This window comes from Rhagoletis zephyria, unplaced genomic scaffold (assembly GCF_001687245.7).
Source record: "Rhagoletis zephyria isolate East Lansing unplaced genomic scaffold, Rhagoletis_zephyria_1.1 Rzeph_scaffold_03216, whole genome shotgun sequence".
Taxonomy (NCBI): domain Eukaryota; kingdom Metazoa; phylum Arthropoda; class Insecta; order Diptera; family Tephritidae; genus Rhagoletis; species Rhagoletis zephyria.
In genome coordinates, this window is record NW_016160299.1 from 31223 (window position 1) to 51874 (window position 20652).

General features: G+C 36.6%; 1 protein-coding gene across 2 annotated transcripts in view; it reads left to right on the plus strand.

Annotated features, from left to right (window-relative positions):
- The window catches only part of LOC108368607 (uncharacterized), a 29296-nt gene continuing 8644 nt past the window's right edge, over nt 1–20652 (plus strand). For both annotated transcript variants that reach the window (XM_017623491.1, XM_017623490.1), the window contains exon 1: nt 1–34. The gene's annotated coding sequence lies outside the window, so the exon portion shown is untranslated. The remainder of the gene's footprint in view (nt 35–20652) is intronic.

Sequence of the window (20652 nt, forward strand, 5' to 3'; positions counted from 1 at the left end):
ACCTTTAAGCTGAAGCAACAAAAATAAATAAAGGGTAAATTTTTTTCGAATATAATTTTTTATATAAATACTAGGGTGGTATTTAAAAATATCAACATCATGGGGCACCCCTTTTCTTTTTTGCTATTTACAAAATAAAGGCATCTATGAAAATTTCAACATTTAAAGCAAATTTAAGGGGTCGCTCCGTACTACGGCTTTTGAAAAAGTTGACTTTTTTGTTTTAAACCGCAAAAATTTGATAAAATGTTTACTTTGATCACCTATAACTCCGCGAGTTTACGATTTTATATGAATAGGATTCAATAAAATTTAAAATTTATCTGATTTCAATTCAAAATGTTGTAGAATTTTTGCTATAAAAATTTTTTGTTGAAACCCTGGCAGCGAGCCTTAAAATTATTTTTGTAATTTTGATGTCTTTACTTTGTATGTAGAACAAAATAAACGGGTGTCCCATACAAAATTCAGATGTCCATATTTAAGGACCACCCTTATACATACATATGAATCTGTGTACATAAATAAAATAGGCTTTGTAAACTAACTAAGCTTTACTGGAATCGTCATATAAGCTTTATAAATGCCAACTCAAAATTATATGCATTATTTCATCCCTACGACTTCTAGTCATCCTGTTTTCAGTACCGATCTCGACCCCGTTAAAGGAATGCCGTTTGAAAGATTATGATGCCCTTGTTCTGGCGCAGTGATTTCCCTTTCATGCGCTTTAAGTAGAAATTTTCCGCTATCTTTATTGTAACTAAAATTTTGGACTTAAGTAGTACTGTAAGAAAGTATCGATACCCGACAAATATCGGATCTAAAGTATCGATACCTCTCGTTTCGGTACTTTTGGCTATAAAGGTATTCCGTATGAACTGGATTAAATTAATCTTTTTAAGTAATAAATTTATCATCCTCGGTAGATTCTAAACTCCGATTAATGTAGAAACTGAAAATAAATAAAACAACATAATACAGAAAAACTACATGCTTAATGATGAATGGTATTTAACAGAAATAATACCTCGAAGAAGTTTAGAAGAAGTTAATCTCGTTTAAACTTAGAAACTTGAGTTGAGCACTCAGTGTCCATATTCATGTTTGATGTTGTTATCATAGGCAGATATGTTGTATCTTGGGTTATAAGTTGGTACAGGTAAAGTAACGGCTTTTTTATTGTGAGTTCTTATAAAGCTTAAATTTCCATACGAAATTTCTGGGGTGGGCTACGTTGAACAGTTTATTTTTTTTCTAAACTTTTTTGTCATCAACCACTAAAATTACTTAGTATCGAACGAAAAGTATCGAGTATGTACTAATATTTACTCGTATAGTTTCATCCCTATAAATTTCTCAAAGCTTTTTAGGTTATATTATGTTCCTAAAAGTGCTGTGGACTGCTCTAGACCTGGTAGATTATCCGCAAGTCTATCGGCAATCTTGTTTCGTGAAATATAAATATGTTCCGGAATCCAGATAACCCAAACTCGATTGGTCAAACCAAGAGTATTCAGCTTATCAAGCCACTCCATCACCTACTTAGATGTTACCTGATGAGAACTGAGGGCATTGTCAGCCAAGATACCGATGTTCTGATTGCTGCGCTTCCTTCAATGGTGAATGTTTTAGCTTGGAAAGTGGACATGGATTCCTAGTATATTAACCTCGGTACCCTCTTTAGTCAAAGAACCATCAGTGTACCAGGTTATCATGTTTTGATTTATCCGATGTGTCTTGAATATGCCTGCCCAGCACTTATTATTACTGAGATCTAGTTTGAATCTCTTCATAAAGCTAAACCTCGGATGCGTGGTATCCATTGCTATCGCAATTGCAAATCACTTAAATAAGAGTATTTCTTCGTCAGAATATCCAACTTACTGCCCTGATATTGTTACCGGTCATCCTTAGTAAAGCAGTTTTTCGCCTGAGTCCGTATGTGAATATCTCAGTATCTTTGGTGCGCATCTCCAGCTCTTTCCTGGCATGGACCTGTACGCCATAAATTATCTTATAGCTTTCTTCGAAGTTTCTTCCACGTGTGCTTTCCAGAGTAGTTTTTGATCTAATATTACTGCTCTTTTTGGCACGTAATGTTGGTACCATATAGGCTTTCGTTTTCGAGTATCAAGTTTATATTTTCTGGAGAATGGTATTAAGTGTAGTGGTTTTTGCTGAACCTACATTCAGCCCCACTTTGGCACACATTTTTTTGGTTAAATTCAGCCCTGGATGGACTCTATCACACAGAGTGTTTTCGAATTTTCTCCTGTATATTAACATATTATTACTTACTCGATATGACGACATCCAGAACACCAAGAGCACATTTTCTATGCAAACAATTTGCAGGAAAATCTGCTGCAGCCCTCGGATATTTATTCGGTAGCACTTGTTGGCAAGAGCTTATGATAATCTAGCGGTAAAGCAATCATTTGCAAAACTACAACGGTACATCACAGACGCAATATGAGCCTACCGCACGGCAGAATTATAGGTTATTCTCGAGCGCACGCCACTGTACATTAGCTTAGTGCAGGCAGCCAAACGATCCCCGATAAACTTTACCAGATTCCAGGATTATGGAAGAATAACTCAAGTCTTACGGGATGCCATCTGCAAAATTGTTAAAATTTTGTTTACCTTATTTTATACAGGGACCGAACATAACAGTTATATATGAAAACTGTCTTGGGAAAATTCACTATGAAGGAAATGTTCTACAACTAAGTGATACATATCAAACGATTTTATTTTTCACCGAGACTCAATATTTAAAATAAATTTTTATTTGCAATTTTTATGCAAAATTAAAATAATAACAATTACTTTTGATTTATATATTATATGTCTTAGATGAAAGCTATTGAAGACTTTTATTTATATAAGAAGGTTTTGGGAAACAAAAGTTTACTACGACTTATACAAATGGCTTTTATAAGTATGATTTAAAAAATAAAAGTCAGTGACTGATTTTTATTTATGACTTTTATAAATTAAAGTCTTCGATAACTGCTGTCTTAGACATAATTTAAAAATCAAAAATAACTTGCCAATTATGTAGATGAAAATCAAAAATAAGTGTTATTTTGGATTCATAAAATAAAAGTCCGAAATAACGGTTATTTAAGGAGTAATTAAATAAGAGTCACAAAATAATTGTTAAAGAATGTTTTTTTTAATAAAAGTTGTAACTGTTAAGGTCTCTAATTTTATAGCTTATACCGCAGCAGGGTTAACATTGACTGGGGCCGACTCTTTTGGGCGGCATTATAAATACTTCTTTATCACAAATTAATGGGATGAGATGACAAACCCATCCCTTATTATGACTACTATAGTGTGAGCTTTTGAATTCGCTCCATACTTTAATATTTCCGATGCTGCATTGGCAGGACCTGCAACTTTATATTTTTTCAGTGATTTTAGCATCTGAAATCTTCTTGGATTACAATAGTCGTCGAATATAGTATTGTTGTTGCATACGTTAAAGAGAAATAGGTCAAAAAGTTGCCTGAATTAAGGCAAGCGGAAAATTACTATTCCTTTCTTAGATCTCTCTCAAAGTTAATTTATTATAAACATTTTTTTTCGGCACCTTCAAAATAGACAACTTCCTGTCTTCGCAATACAAAAGTTTTCGCATTGAATCTGTTTTTTGCATTTTACGAAATCGTTTCTCATAATATTGAGACATTTTTTTCACTAGTTGATACAATCAGTAGCTAAAATTTTTCAGCCGATTGTGACACCTCGAATTCGGGCGATGGCTGCTATACTTTTTTTCGCCACTGCTTGGGCTTTAATATATTCCGGTTTTAAACATTTAGTTAGTTTGAAATTATTTTTAAAAATGCCAACTGTGAAACGTGATTTTAAGGTATGTAAAAAATTAAAGGAAAGTGTGGAAAATTGTTCGACCTTAACGGCTGAGCTCGGATTGACTTATGGTGTAATTTAAAGCAAAACATTATGCATTTTAAGAGAATTTACTGCACGTGTATATTTAAATATCCCGAAAACACGTACGAAACAATTACCTCCGTACCTATAAAACAGTTCTCAGAAACTCAGTTGGTGCTGAGATGCTCAACATTTGCACCCATTCAAGCGTGTGCAGTTTTATTTTTGCTTGTGTGATATTTTTCTTACCTGAAAATAGTAGTCAATCTGCGATCGGCAATTTGAGAAAACACCTTTTTATATCTACTACGTACATACATATGTACTCAGAAACAAATGTAGATATGCGTTAATAGCCAGTGAAAATTAGGTTAGGCGTGCGCTAGAATAAGGAATAATCGAACAAAACCAACCAACTTTGAACAACTACTTATAAACTATTTTCTATATTTAAGTGCCACACCAACAAACTCGTCAACCAGTTAAGTATGTACGCATTTTTTGCGCTTATGTATATACATATTTACATACAGTGCACTCGTGATAACGTGAACTAATTAAGACCAAGGGAGCTCACGTTTACGAGATTGTTCATTTTCGGAATGTAGAAAATTAAGGGAAAAAATGCTCCTACCCCAATAAATGAAGGCTTTTGTAATGTTCCTTTGAGAACTTGTATGGCTTTTAAAGTGGGGGCCAAATTTCGAGGAGCGAGTGAGGATGGCATCGACTGCCCTTTACTGGTGTAAAATCGCCATCGGGAAGATATGAGGTCTCCCCCTCAAGGATATCCTCTGGCTGTATGAAAGCATCATTAAACCTTTTTGTTCGGGTTTTCTCTGGAGCAAAGGAAAGATGAATAGTTATTTTCACGGGAGGGTCGAAGCTTGATGGCAGATTTGAAGGAGGTGTCTTCTGTGAGGGACTACTCTTAGATATTAAATCTATGTTACCGGATTTCTCTGGCGTATCCAAGCAAAGGTAGTTGACATCAAAAAAGCAGCCGATCAGTTGCGCATTTGTATAATACCCTTAAAGGCGGTAAATATATACTATGACCACCAAGAGGCGATGAGAGCCCTGGGATCGCTAGTCTAGTATTGCCTGACCTCTCTCTCTATCACCTCGATTTACTTGCCACATCAGCCCGATTTGGGTTCCGAGGTACAGCGACATTGCAGGAAACTGATGTGCCGATGAATTGGCCCATCAGGGCATTCTAGAAGCCATCATCAATGAAATGGAGGGCCTCTTCTGGACAAACGGGCTTTTAGTCGGCTCAGCGAATGCTGGGCGGAAACCTCGCAATGCAAAGTTGCCAAGCGCTAACGCTCGCTTTTGGTGGGAACTCATGCAGGAGGATGGTGAGGTAGAAACATTTCAGCACTACCTTCTCAACTGCCCTGCTTTAGAGGAACTCGAGTTTAAACATCTCGGGCCGTACTTAGTAATAGCTTCAGATAAACGCTCTAGAGTGGTCACATGCTTTTTGGGAATTTGCATAACGAGTAAGCAGCAGGTAATTGATTACCTGTTTTACCGTTAGAGGGTACTATTTTTACTGGTAACACAATGGACATTCATTCGCTGTCTAAGTGAGCCCCTTGGAAGGGTGCCACATAACCAAAAGCAACCTAGGTCGGTGGCATAAAAATATAGGTAATTTATAAATAAAACCATTTTTTTTTAATATTAGATAAAGTAAAATTCGACATATTTATGTATTCTCTTTATATACAAACTGACAAAATTTTTATTAACGTTGTAGGGCTTTCTATATTTGTTCACATTACGGTGTAGTTAATGGTGAACAAAAGAGTGTTCAGGTTAAGCGGTGTTCACGAGAGACCGTGTTCACGTAATTGCGAGTGCACTGTATATTATATTTCTATATGTAGCTTACAGTACTTAAATATACAAAAGTATGTTTGTACATATGTTTTGTATATAAATATATACATAAGGGTGGCCGAAAAATGCATTTGGAAAAGTAATGTTGGAATTTTTGTGCTCTCTCCTCCTAGGATTGTCCTTTACCAAACAATATACCCCTATTTTTTATTTTGATATAAAAAAATTGTTTGTGGTCGCTCAAGGCGCTCAAAGTTTTCCATGTAAATATTTTATATGGAGAAAAAAACTTTTTGTAGAAATGGAATTTTTTTCTTAAATGTCAATATTTTTCGATCGGAAAACTCTGTTTCGCTGCAGGAGATTCTCAGTGTATTTTTTATTTCACCATGTTTTCATAGCAACTATAATTCATAGGTCCGCCAAAAAGCCCCAAAAACCTCGAAAAATAAGGGGGGGAGGTGCAATAAAAAATATTTATTATTAAAAATATGGTTAAGTAAACGATTGGGTATTATTATTGACAGTCTTTTGAAGAGAACCAGAGGTTTCCGATCGAAAAATATTGATTTTCATGAATTCTATACCAATTCTATGAAAAGTTGTTTTTTCCCCATATAAAATACATGGACAATTTTGTGCGCTTTCAGCGACCTTTAATTTTTTTTTTGTTTTCAATTTAAAAAATAGGGGTATACTTTTTTCCAGAGCATTAAAATTCCGACTTTACTTTTTGGAACGACCCTAATGTACATTGTATATCGCTATGCTGATATGCAAAACAACAACCAATCCCCCAACCATCTGAACAGCCATCGTTGTTTGTCATAAAAACCGCTTTTAATGAAAGTCAACCTACGTATCCACAAAACATACCAATATTTATTCGCATATTATGTTCTGTCAGTTCAACGGCTTCAGCCTAGTGACATCTAACTAATTGAGCGTGCGCACACTTCTTTGTTTTTATTGTTGTTTTCTGCTTCATTATACGATTTAGTTTATCTGCGAGTAGGTAGTTGAAGTAATACTGAGGCACAGCTTTCGATATTCGCATCCCTGTATGTGCTGTTGAATTGTCTTTTGCAATGATGGAGAAGTTATGATGAAGAAGCAAGAAATCCAATAAAAAGGTTTGAGCACAAAGTTGAACAAATAGATAGGTGCGTAGCAAGGCGATCGCAGACAGTTAAAAAAAAAATAATGAATTATGTTATTTAAAATACGTCATATAGTTTGCGAATAAGAAAAGAAGATTTTTTATACCCTTAGGCGTTGGTATCGCCCAATTTTCAGAAATGACAAAGTTGGCTATATTAGCTGGGATTTATGAAGAATTTAGCTATCGAAAAAAATCGAGTCTGTGATGTCTACTAACAAGCCACATGTTGGAATTTAACCGGTTACTTGAGGTATCACAATGCAGCAATTTTTAAAGTGGTCCAGTCACATAAGCTATAGGCTGATTGAAATACCCGTTTCTTAGAATGATTCATTCTACGTACAGGGGATTATCTGTACAAAGGGATGGTTTTATGCATAGCTTTGTATGATGGGAATTCGCTAACCCAACCAAAACTAATACTGTCCTCTCTATAAGCAGAAAACGGTTTCAAGGCTCTGCCGATGTAAGCAGAAAATGTATTGTGCTTTCAAACCGAGCTACATGCAATCACTTTGTCGTGAAGGGTCGGTGATAAGGTATGTAGGCTTAACTGTCAAGCTTTAGACACTAACACACTGATTATATCCAAATTATTCTGACTGTCAGTCATACCGGAGTGCCCCGAAATTATGATTCAAACATCTTACAGTCTTCATCATTCATGAGCGGAAGTATTAGACAGAACATAATCGGCCCTATTACGGTTGTCGATATCGACGTCGACGTCGTTGTAATTTGTTCGTCAAAGAATAACCCTCGCAAGTCCAACGGCAGAGCCAAGTAGTTGCTTTAACAACAACAACGATTGTACCAGAGTATTGCGGATCTGGCGATGCCGCTGAAGCCATTCCTCTGCAATTGGTGATGTTTGAATTCCTAGCACGGCATTCACAGGACGAGAGTAAATGTAGATATGTCATTGATGACTTTGTTGCGGCTCTGTGCTTCTTTGCCGATTGCGGTTATTTGAGTAGAGGAATGGCTGTTGAAAGTGACCCCAAAGATCTTCGGGTTATTCACACTCAAAGGCATGGTTGCTGTGGAGGAAAGAGTTAGGCTTAAGGATAATTGTGGTGAAAAAGTGAGCTAGTTCATAGAGTTAGCCGTTTACTTACGAGTACAGAACTTAAATGTCATTGTCGCACGCCAATTTCGAGCAATAATCAGCGTATGAGATCAGCGAAAGTTGCTCTGGTGGCTACGGGAGCTTCTAAATATAAGACGAAACAAAAGAGGGGAGACAAACCCACACTGTGGAATCCTCAGTCCCTTCTAGTGGCGTGAAGTGAAAAGTTCAACAATACTAAGAGAGCTTTCCCTCAGGAACTGTTAAAATCACGAGTTGTAGACACTCAGTACGACGTTAGGTACTGTGGTGGTTTTGTGTAATTTACGGAGCTGACCTGGGGTCAGGTGATAGGTGTAGTGCGGGAATAGCATACATATTTATGTATGTGTGTATATATTTTTAAGTCTACAACAGTAACTTTCATTATAATGGAAATATTATAATATGAAATAATTATTTCAGTTTTCATAGCAGTTTTTATGCGAAATATGTTTCGCTTTTGTTGTAAAAATTCAAATTAAAATGACCATTTGACAAATAAATTTCTACTATTTTTTTAGCAAGAGCCGTAACCTCGAATTTTTAACTATTTAGTGAAATTTGTGGATTACATTTACATATGTATGTATGTACTTACACAAAAACTGGGAGTCATAAGCACTTTACTCAAATTGATTTTTCATTGATCACAAAGGTAATAAACCAAAAAAGAGAAAACTGCTATAATTTGCCATGGCTTTAAAGGAATAAAATCATTTTGAGTGCTATTTTTAGTTGCCTCTTTTGTAATTTTATGCATTAAATTGCAATTACAGCTATGAATAATTGATGAATTTCAGAAATATTTCCAAAAGGTGAACTTTTTCTCGAACGCATACATGCATACATACATATTTTGTTAAATAATGTTTCTCAAATCAAATATACAAGTACAACTAAGGTATATTAGGGTATGAAAAAATAACAAAAAATTTTCTAATTTTCAATCTGTTCAATTGTAAATTTGTGGTGATTTAAGTATGTTTAATAACTTAATTTTGCGGTCTTCTATCAATGAAATGAAAATTTTTGGATGAACAATTTTTTTTTGCTTCAATAAATGCACAGTTTATGTACATATGTTCGGCGATACAGTAAAACTTTTTATATAAATTTTTAATTTCAACGCTTTTAAGGCTCTTCCTTCTGACACCCATATTATGATACATATATCAGTTCCTACTACTATAACATATAAAATAATTTCAAAATAATTAAATTTTTAAATAGGTGGCAACCCCTTCAAACCTCAAANCTCTTCCTTCTGACACCCATATTATGATACATATATCAGTTCCTACTACTTCTTTTAATCCAAGTTGAACATATAAAATAATTTCAAAATAATTAAATTTTTAAATAGGTGGCAACCCCTTCAAACCTCAATGTACCTATTTCGTTTAACATGTGTATAATTAAATTAAATTCAACGCTCAAAACAGGTGGCAACCTTCTTAAAATATTTTAAAACTACAACTTTCTTAAACACCTTTCGTGTGGTATCCATATTTTTATGCACAATTCAATTACCTACTTCCGCTAATATAACTTGAATTTGACTTTTTAAACATTTGGCAACCCTCCTAAATGTATTTTGAAAATTATACCTTTTCAAAATCATTTTGATTGATAGCCATAAAAAAAATAATTTATTTAACTTTTTAAATTATTTGAACTTAATTGTTTAAACAGGTGGCAACCATATCCTAAATGTTTTCAATCTACATCTTTCTTTAACCTAATTCGCCCGACACCAATGTTGTGATACATATGTATTTCATTTTACCTAATTCCTTTAATTCAAGTTCGATTTAATTTTGTAGAAACGAAGACTTTCCTTTCCGTATTATCGCAATTCATTTAAACTAATTGAATTTAATTTTTTAACAGGTGGCAACATAGAGTATGTTTATCGATGTCAAACTGTAAGCAAATTCTTTAAAATATTTTGGAAAGTGAGGTTTCTTAAATCCCTTTCGATTAACACCCATATTGTAATATTGTTTTATCTAATGAAGTTAGTGGAATTAAATTTTTCAACCAGGTGGCAACGCTCTCAAAATATATTGTTTTGAAACGAGTTTTCTTAAACCCTTTGGAATTTAACTTAATTTAAATTTTTAACAGGTGGCAACTCTTTTAAACCCAGCTATTAACCTTCTCCTCCTTACAATGTACACTGTATATATATTTGAGCTGATCTATTACGTTAAGCACACCTTAAGTATACTTTCCGGGGTTTTAGAGTATTTCTAAAATGACTACCAAAAAAAAAAGATGAATTTTGTCATATCCGAAACTTGACTTTCGCACAGAAATTGGAGTGCCTTGACCTAAGTATTGTGCAACCATTGAAACAGATAGATTTCAAAATACTTTTTTCTTAGTGTATCTATGTATGTATTTGTAACAACCCCGCACGGAATACAATGCTATTGGCAAAAAAACTGAACGGAAGCATTTTTAGGTAATCATGACAAATGACAGCGGGAAATGTGATGCCGCCATCGAGGCTTTAGTGCCATTGTGATCAATGCAGACCGAAAAATAAATTAGTGGAAAAAAGAATGTGTTTGTGTATATGCACATATGTACATTAGGGTGGTCCAAAAATGCATGAGAAAAAGTAAAGTCGGAATTTTTATGCTCTCACCCCCCTGGACTGTTCGATACAGAAAAAAATGTACCCCTATTTTTTATTTTGAAGTCAAAAAATTTTTCATATATTTTATATGGGGAAAATTTTTGTAGAAATGGTATAGAATTCTTGAAAATCAATATTTTTCGATCGGAAAACTTTGTTACTCTACAGGAGATTCCCAGTAATAAAATCAAATTATTTATTTAATTGTTTTTTTCATAGTAACTATATTTTATAGGCCCGCCAAAACCCCTATAAAAAGCCAGAAAATGCAATGGGGAGATAAAAAAAAATCTTTAGTATTTAAAAATGGTTAAATAAACAACTGAGTATTGTAACTGGAAGTCTGCTGAATAGAACCAGAGAAAAATATAGATTTAGAAAAAATCGATACCCTTTCTATGATAAGTTGTTTTTCCCCATTTAAACTACATGAACAACTTTGAGCGACCCCTAAATATCTCTTGATTTCAAAATAAATAAATACGGGCATATCTTTTTTTGATATAGAACAATCCTAGGGGGTGAGAGCAATAAATTTCCGACTTTAATAATTTTGGGCTACCCTAATGTACATACATATTCTACATACATATATGTATTTATATACAGGTATATTTATGTATTGAATGGTTCGGCTGGATGGTACATACATACATATATATTTACATGTGTATGTATGTATTTGTGTAACGTTGGTTGTAGAATTCGGAATACATACAAATATTTTATTTAAACTGATGCAATCATACGTCAAAGTAATGGTAAGATCAATTGTTTTTGAAGTCTGAAATTAGGTTTTTACTTAAAATTTGATTTTTAATTAAAACTTGATTTTTTTTATATATATAACTCACACACCTATATGCATATAATTTGCATAAAAAAATTGGATATGCACAGCAAACTTCCACATGAAGTTCTCTCCACACGTCCTGACTCACCATGCCGACATGCAATAAAAGATATAAAAAAAATAAATTTTTAGACCATGACGACACAAGTTTTTTTTTAATTTAATTTGCCTTTTGCTTTATTTATAATCTTTTACTTCCTTAATATCTCTATATTACTTCAACTGCCAATGTTCATCACTTGCTCAGATGCCTACCCTAAAGCTACTCGCAATTCAATGAGTCTACCTTCCATGTAACCTAGAAAATCGACTTCTGGTGGACATAAGCGAATTGAAGGGAAATTGTCAACCGCGACGAATTGCGTGTCTTTTACAAACTAATACATATATATAAAATATGTGCATATGTACATATTTATTAGGATGCTTCCCCAAAAAAAAAGTAAATCTTGAAATTTGGTCTCTTTAATAACTTTCACCAATATGCTTTGAATATATTCAGACGGGTTTGTGATGCGAGTTGATTTGTATACGTACACTTTTTATAGACACTTTCAACGCGGTATGGCTCTCCAATAACCTTGAACTTAGTCAAAACATTTTGGCTTGAATCATCAAGTGTCCCAAAGTTTATAATTCACTTGGTGAGGCAATCTAATGTGCACATACTTATACACAATGTGCTTAGTCGCAAATGAAAATGCCTAATTGTAATCAAATACGGAAGCAATGGATATGTGCGCACGCGCATACGCACGCTTTGATGAACATGGATAGCCAATAGCTCTACATACATACATACTCTACATACATATGTACCTACTAAAAGATGCAACACGTAGGTATGTGTGTTTGTGTCAGCTTATCAGTTTACCTGTACCTGTACTTGCAGTGTGCAGGCCCGTTGCAACTTGCAACCTAAAACCGCTAACCGTCAACTTGTTTGCCTGCTATTTGTCCATTAAACTGACAAGCTAAGCGCGGGCTTGCGCAGCTGGACAATGTCAGCAATGTGGCCAGCAGAGTGCAGTGGCGAGCCGCAGAAAATTAAATAAAACAAAAACAAAATAGAAAGCGACCAAACAAAACCAACAACTTACCCAGTCCCCTCCAATACTCTGCCCGATTACTGGTCATTCAAGACATGGCTGTGTGCGCTTTTATAGTCATTTGACAATTATACATGTTTTTCATGGTTCGATCTTCTTGGCCAAGTTTGTGCATTGGCTATGTAACGTTGTATGTACAAAAAAAGTTGTTTGTTTGTATATATTTTTTGCGATGGCCATGCACTTGGAAGGCATTTTAGTTGCAGCAGCTGACTCGCTGTTGCTCGCTTTACCACACATAGCTAATAGTACACTTGGCACAGTCCACATTCCACTTCTCCTTTAACTACTTCGCCAACTGAATTTCTCGCTTATCATTTGAAGTGTTGGCTACCACAATTCATCAATGCTTGGCCATCTACTGATGCACTTGTAAAGCGTTGTCTTTTGCAAAAAAAATTATATAAATATACATAAGTATATGTGTGCCAGCTTGTGGCCACACGCTGACTTTATTTTAAACAGGTGGCACCACCATCAAAAATGTTTTCCTAATAAAGCTTTTTTAACTTGTACTGTTTAACATCCATACGGTAAAACTTCATTAAACTGAACTGAACTGAATAACAGGTGCCAACTACTTTTAAATATATTATCGAAATAAAGACTTATTAAATATTGTTTTTAATCATTTATTTTGCTTATTGTTTAAACTTAAATTGATTTTTTAACAGGTGGCAACCTTCTTTAAAATTATTTTCTAAACCAATCTTTCTTATACCCCTTATGATTGACATACATATTGCAGTACTTTAATTAACGTATGAAAAAGTAGGATTTGAATTTAAGCAGGTGGCAACACTCTACAAAATATTCGGAGTACAACTCGTTTTAAACCTCATTCGCTTGCCACACATATTGTAGTAATTCACTCAAATTATTAATTAAAGAGAATTTGACTTTTCAATTAGATGGCAATCGTCTAAAAAAGGTTTTCGTAATACATTTTTTTTTAAACCTCGTTCGTCTGGCATCCATACAGTAAAATTTCGATGAACTTATAATTTAAGGTAGAGGTAACTTTCTGAGCAGGTGGCATTTCTTTACAAAAAAATGCTATATGCTAATCTAGGTCATTAGCTACATATCTGTATGCTAAATTTTATGCAAAGAAAGACCAGCAAATATATGTACTTACACACCACTAACAAACTTAACTTCACTTAACAGAACAAAAAAACATACACGATTTTCATTTTACTAGTCAATTAGTTCATTTAAGTTGTCAATTAAATTCATCAAAAATGTTTTCGAAATAGTTACAGCTTTCGTAGAAAATCATAATTAAAATATTTTATTTAACTTGTTATTTAAATTGATTTTGAATTTATAAACAGGTGGCAGCTTCTTTATAAATATTTTTGAAATAAAACCCCTCTCGTTTGATATCTATATTTAAATATTTCATTTTACTCCTTCATTAAAATTTAATTTTGACTTTGTGAATAGGTGGCAACCCTCATAAAATTTGTTTGAAATAAATCATTTTGCACCGCTTTCGTTTGATACCCACATTATTTTGCTACTTATTCATCAATCGATTTTGACAGGTGGCAACCCCCTAAAAAATATTTTCGAAATAAATCATCATAGCACCCCTTTCGTTGGACATCTACACTTAATTAATTAATTGATTTTAACTTATGAAAAAGTTAGCAACTCTCCTCGAAAAATTACCTATATTCTAGTCCAGACTACCACCTATCTGTGTGCCAAATTTTATTGAAATACGTCCAGCCTTGTCAGCATGAAAGAGCAACAAACATACTTACAAACTAATTCACTCAAAAACTTTGACAATTTATAATATTAGTATGATATATTTTTTTGGATTGCTACTCAGTAAGAATAACACAAATATATGTGCATAGATAGTGTTTTTTTTTAAATTCCTGAACCACTGCACCGTACCGCACCCCGGTTCAAAGACGAAAAACGGTTTTGAAGAACCAGTCCAAAGTCCAGTTGCTGCCAGACGAAAGCAGTTGAAACCTTCTTTAAATCGTGGCCAACTGTTCTTTTGAATTCCTGGAACCCCTATGGGCTCGATTCGACGTGATTAATTTTACTAATCGTTTTTACAGCGAAAAAATTGGCTTTTTACCACAAAAAAAAACCCAAAGCATGAGTGGCAGGTGTATCACATTGTGGTTATCTATAGAAATGACCAACAATTTTCTATACAAAAAGAAAATCCATTAAACTTTTAATAAAGTGCAAGATACAAGAAGCTTTTAATTTTTCGATCTTTAATGCTTACATACGTATGGGAATGTGTGTACATTAGGGTGGTCCTTAAAAAAATCAAATGAACGATTTTTTTTCAGTCTCACCCGCTCAATCGGTAATACCACGGTCACAGATATCACACATAAATTTTGGTCCCGATTGGAGGCGGCTAAGGCGTGGCCTCTATGAACTCAAAAAATTCAAAATATATATATTTTTTATTTAATACCCAAGGCCGATACTACTAAAATCGGGGGTATCACATATAAATTTTGGTCCCAATTGGAGTCGGTTAAGACGTCTTCATAGGGTAATCTGAACTTTCACCCCCCATTGACCCCTGTGCGACACACCTTGACCGTCTCCAATCGGGACCAAAATGTGATATCTTCGACTATAGTAGACTCGACGTTGGCGTTGAGGATTTGGAAATCTGATGTGAAAATTTGCTTCCTACATTTTATGACCACCCTAATGCGTACACAAACATATGTATGTACGTACGAGTATTTACATACATCGATATTCACTGGAAATATTGTACTTTCTCGTTGCTCAGACTTAAAATATTTTTATGTGTTACCTGTCCAGTAAACATTTTTACATATACAAATCACGTAGAAAAATAGAACAGCTCCTGCCATGTAGTTGAGCTGCAGCTCGTTCGAGCCGGCCAAGTGCTACATAGCCAAACCGGCATGCATTAGACAGTCAGGCAACAGCAGCAGCAACCCATTGGTTGGTGGGCATCGGTCAGGGTATTTAAGTGGGCCGCTTTGACTTCAATTAAAATACAGTTGCCGGCAGTCGGTTGTTTCTATTTTGTTGTTTTTGTTCTTGTTGTGGTTTAAGATTATGGGCTGTCAGTTTAGCATGTTATTTTGTTGTTTGTTTGTTTGTTTGTTCGTCCGGTTGAGCGGTCAGCCCGACGGGTTGAAAGCCGTTAAGTGCTCCTGAAGCTACTGCTGCACCGCTCATATGGAATTCCCTTATGCCACAATCTTGTGGAGTTACTTGTTTGTTCGCTTTGTTTGTACATACAAACGATTTGTTGTATTCGTTGCTAAGCACTTGTTAGTTGCTTTGTTGTGGTGTCCAATGTTGCACTTAAGTACGTTTAACTGTAACTGGCTAACAGTCTCACTTACGAATATTTACTATTTAGAATGATTGCGGCCGCATTTATGCACACATGCGAAAAAAAATTCCTAGCATAAACTGGAATCAGTGGCAAACTGGTAATTTTGGCGAGTAAGCGAGAAATTAATTAAGAAGAAACTGGTTATATTTATGTCATATGTTGGTCGAAGTTCGTATATGTCTAATTTATAATGTTGGGTAAAGATTTTTTTATACGCTCGCCGATTTTTCTGACAAGTTTCACCTGCTGCTGCGCTAATTTAAGCACTGGTTTTACAGAAGGAGCGTCATTGGTGATATCTTCCTTAAGATTTAGATAGCGATAAAGAGGGCGAAACGCGAATCTTGGCTAAACTTCTGCAACAACATCGAAGAGAACTCTGAAGCCAACCGGCTGAGGAAAGTTCTCTCGAAATCCCCTTCAAGTATGAACTCTATCCAGAAGCATAACGGTGACTGGACGACATCATGTAATGAAATGCTGTAGGTCCTCATGAGCACTCACTTTCCGGGCTGCTCGGGCGACACCTCCGGCTTTTCGCCCGGACCTAGGACCTACTTGTCCCCGTTAGGGACGTTGTAAGTAAGAATAGGGTGGAATGGGCTTTAATGTCCCTTTAGCCCATCAAATCTCCGGGCCCTGCCGGAATCTTTCCCGCTCAACTGCAGGAAGCTAAGGATTTTTACAGCCTGCCTAACCCTGACTCACATACAACACGAGTGGACAAAGGCAAAGGTTGTATTCCTTCCAAAAGGAGGCAAAGTCACTCATGTGAAAGCGAAGGATTTCGGGCCTATAAGCCTCACTTCAATCTTTCTTAAAACTCTAGAGAGGCTCATCGACGAATATATTCGACGGAATATGAAAACTGACAACCTCTCCTCGAATCAGCATGCATATTCTAAGAGAAAATCCGTGGAGACCGCTCTCCCCTCTACTCTGGAATGTTACAGTGAGCACCCTACTTCTAAGCCGAAAGGGCACCGGTTGTCAAGTCATAGCGTACGGTGATGACATAGCAATCGTGGCAATGGGCAAACATCTTCAAGTTCTGAGTGAGTTATTTCAAAATGCATTCAATTCTACCAAGACAGAAATGGTACTTTTCACAACGAAGTATAAAACCGCTTATTTCAACCTACCACCCTAAACGGGGTGGCACTTACTCTCTCAATCGAGGTCATTTACCTTGGAGTTACTCTAGACAAGAAACTGGACCGCTCCAGCAAGGCCAATACCACCCTGTATGGCTGTAAGATGGCTATAGGCGAAACATGGGGAATAAAACCACATATAGTACACTGGATGTACACAGCTGTGATAGGACCCATCCTCTTCTACGGGGGCACCGTATGGTGGCCTGCGCTAAACAACACCTTGTCCAGAGCCAAGGTGGAACGAGTGCAAAGAGGGGCTGCCATGCTCGTCACGGAAGAACTGCCCACTACATGGAAAGCCTCCGATGCGAACGCTGTTTCGCGGTCAGACGTAAGGCGGACTGGCTCAGTTGGTTGGTGGTTCAGTTTTTGCACTCCTTAACGCTTTCAGTAGCACATATTTGCTGAAGGCACAGACAATAACCAAAATGTAAGCCTAGCCCCTTTCGCTTTTTGTGAACGGGCCCAAGTGATCGATGTTGACAGTTCGAAATGGTATCGGCAACACTTCGAGAACATGAAGCTGACTTTCCGATTTCCCTCCCTTTACCTTAAATAAACAACACTCTTCGCGTGTGTTTAGGTACGATTTTACATACCTCCTAATTATCAGGAACTAGAGCCGTCTCCCAATGCCTTCTCCATGGAAAAATGACCCACGTTATCGTCGCAGGCTTTGGTTATTTGCCACCGTACCGCTCATGGAATCATCAATTTAAGTTGTCCTTTAACGTTGTGGTACAATCGACATTGCTGAGTTCTATATTCGCTGCGTATATGTTTTTCTTCAGCTACGTTTGGGGACGCGTTGCCTTTTAGCATGTCAGCAATTCGCCTAAGCTTTTCCAAGAACGAAACACGTACTGGATCGCTACATAGCAACTTTACATCTAAAAAGTGTAATTCTTAACAGAAATTTTTGAAACACGAATTTTCCACAATCTGGCAGCTTGGTTCGTAACCAACTGTTGACGCGATAGAAATAAATGAAGAAAAATTAACTAAGTATATGTGTCAAATGCAATTTGCATTCGCTCCCAAAAACAAAAACAATAACAAAATATGTATGTATGAATACAGTTGTGCCATTAAATAGAAAGCTACGGCAATAAACAACAACAAAAGCCATAAACAAGTGGAAAAAGTATTAGTAAATGAAAATCAGACGCGCGCCGGGCACACATTTCTTCATTGAAGCCACTATGGAAGTGAACTTGTCAGACGAGTTTTATGTCAACAGCATCGCTGACAATGCCGCAGCTGCAGCTGAAGCGTTGCAACTGGGATGGTGCGAAGGCAGCTGACGGATGCAATGGGCGGCGGGCATAACTGTGCCTAAGATGACTTGCGTGCCTACAAAATGTACGCGTGTGCACACATACGCCTGTGTACATACATACATATATGCACATACCAGAAAATGGGCCTATACATTAGAGTGGTTAAAACAAAAAAATAATTCCGAGATAAGGTTTGAGGCACCTTCGAAAATGTTTCCTCTTGCCGAAAGAGGTGCTGGCACCAAACTTAAATTCAAATTTAAATTAGCTAAAAAATATTAACAAGCTTCAGTGTTATGACAACAGTAGCTTTTTATAAGAATCTCTAATATTTTTGTCAGTTGCAAAGCGATCCAGTAGCGTATTTCAAGGTCATTGAGCTACCCGCTCAAAGGCAATGATGAATAGACGAGTAGCAGCTCTGAAACGCTTAAACTTCTCATGCAGATGCACTTTCCTGATTGCTCCGACACCAGAGGCTCGAATAATTCACATATCACTGTCCCAGATGGGGAAAACCCTCTTATCACTATTTTTGTTGGTGCATTAAGGAAGCTATTTGCAGCTTCTCTCCCTACAAGTCACCTGGTGTCGATGGTATTCTACCCATCGATTTTCAGAAAACAATGCATATAGTTGTTCCAAAACAAAAAGCAATTTATCGAGCGGCCATCAGCCTCGCCTATATGCCACAAAGATGGACGCAGGTAAAAGTTATATTTATAAGCGGGTAAATGTTCGAACACGAAACCCTATGAGTTCAGACCAATAAGACTCTCGTCCTTCCTACTGAAGTCACCAGAGCGCATATTGGAACCAAAATTAGAGAAATAGTTGGTCCGAAGCTCTCTACTTCCCGGCATGCATACAACAAAGGTAAGGGCGTAGATACAGCTCTACACAGCCTTATCTTCGACATCGAAAAATCTTTGCATCAGAAAGAATATGCCCGGTTTGTCTTCTTGAATATTGAAGGTGTTTCCAATAATATTAGTCCGGTTGCAGTCATTTTACCGCTCCGGGAACTTGGACTTTATAACACGCTGGTAGCGTTTGTCAACAACCTTTTCCGAGATTGGGTTATAAACCCAGAACTAGAAGACTCCTCCGTCAAAATGTACGCGGTAAGGGGAACCCCCAGGGACGTGCGATCTCACCTTAACTATGAAGCATTGCCGTTGTCAGCTTTCTCAGGTTAAATATCAAGGTCTAATTCTAGATAGGAAATTAAATTGGGGACCTGACATCGATGAAAGGGTTCGAAAGCCACAACTGCCGTATACCCTTGGACCAGGGCTATTACCAAAAACTGGCGTCTGGAGCCCAACATTGTAACACGGATCTACACCGCGGTGCTAAGACCGATTATTTTCTACGGTGCAGTAGTTTGGTGGGATTCTCTCAATAAAACGGTTAGCGTTAAGAAAATGGACAAAGTTCAACGACTGGCTTCTCTACTGATAACAAGAGCCATGAAGACAACAGCCACCAAAGCGCTCAACACGCTACTAGAATTTCTCCTGACTGAACTATATGCGAGAAAGATGGCATGTAGTACACCGCAACTAGGCTCAACGCTATCAAGAAATGTACACATCCACTTATCGGTCACTGTAAAATCTTGAAGGACCTTACTCAGTGGCCTAAATCCCAGCCACCCACACTTCCAAGGCTGGGTTCACGACCCTTCTTCCCTCAAGGGAGGAATGGTCAATGGACGCAGTCAGGAAAAGAGGATAAATCCATGTCTACACGAACGGATCAAGGCTCGAAAAAACAGTTTGTGATGGGGGGTGCATTGGAAACAGTTAGGCTTATCGTTCAGCTTCCGCCTTCATGACTACTGCAGTGTTTTTGTGGCGGAACTTTTGGCTATCTCAAAGGTCGCATCACTGTTGCAGTGTGATACGATTCCTCATTAGTCATGATGTCTACATCTTCACTGACAACCAGGCGGCAATTAAATATCTGGGAAATATGTCGCTGACTTCAAAAGTAGTTGCTTAATGCCGCCGATCTCTCAACGAGATGGCTGAGACATTCAGCACACACGTTGTCTGGGTACTTGGCCATTGCGACATTCAGAGAAACTGCAAGGCTGACGAACTCGCGCGTCATGGAACGACATTACCTGATACTGACATAAGATATAATCTCCGCGTCCCTCTTCATCCTTACAAATTTTTACTAAATGAAAAATTCATAG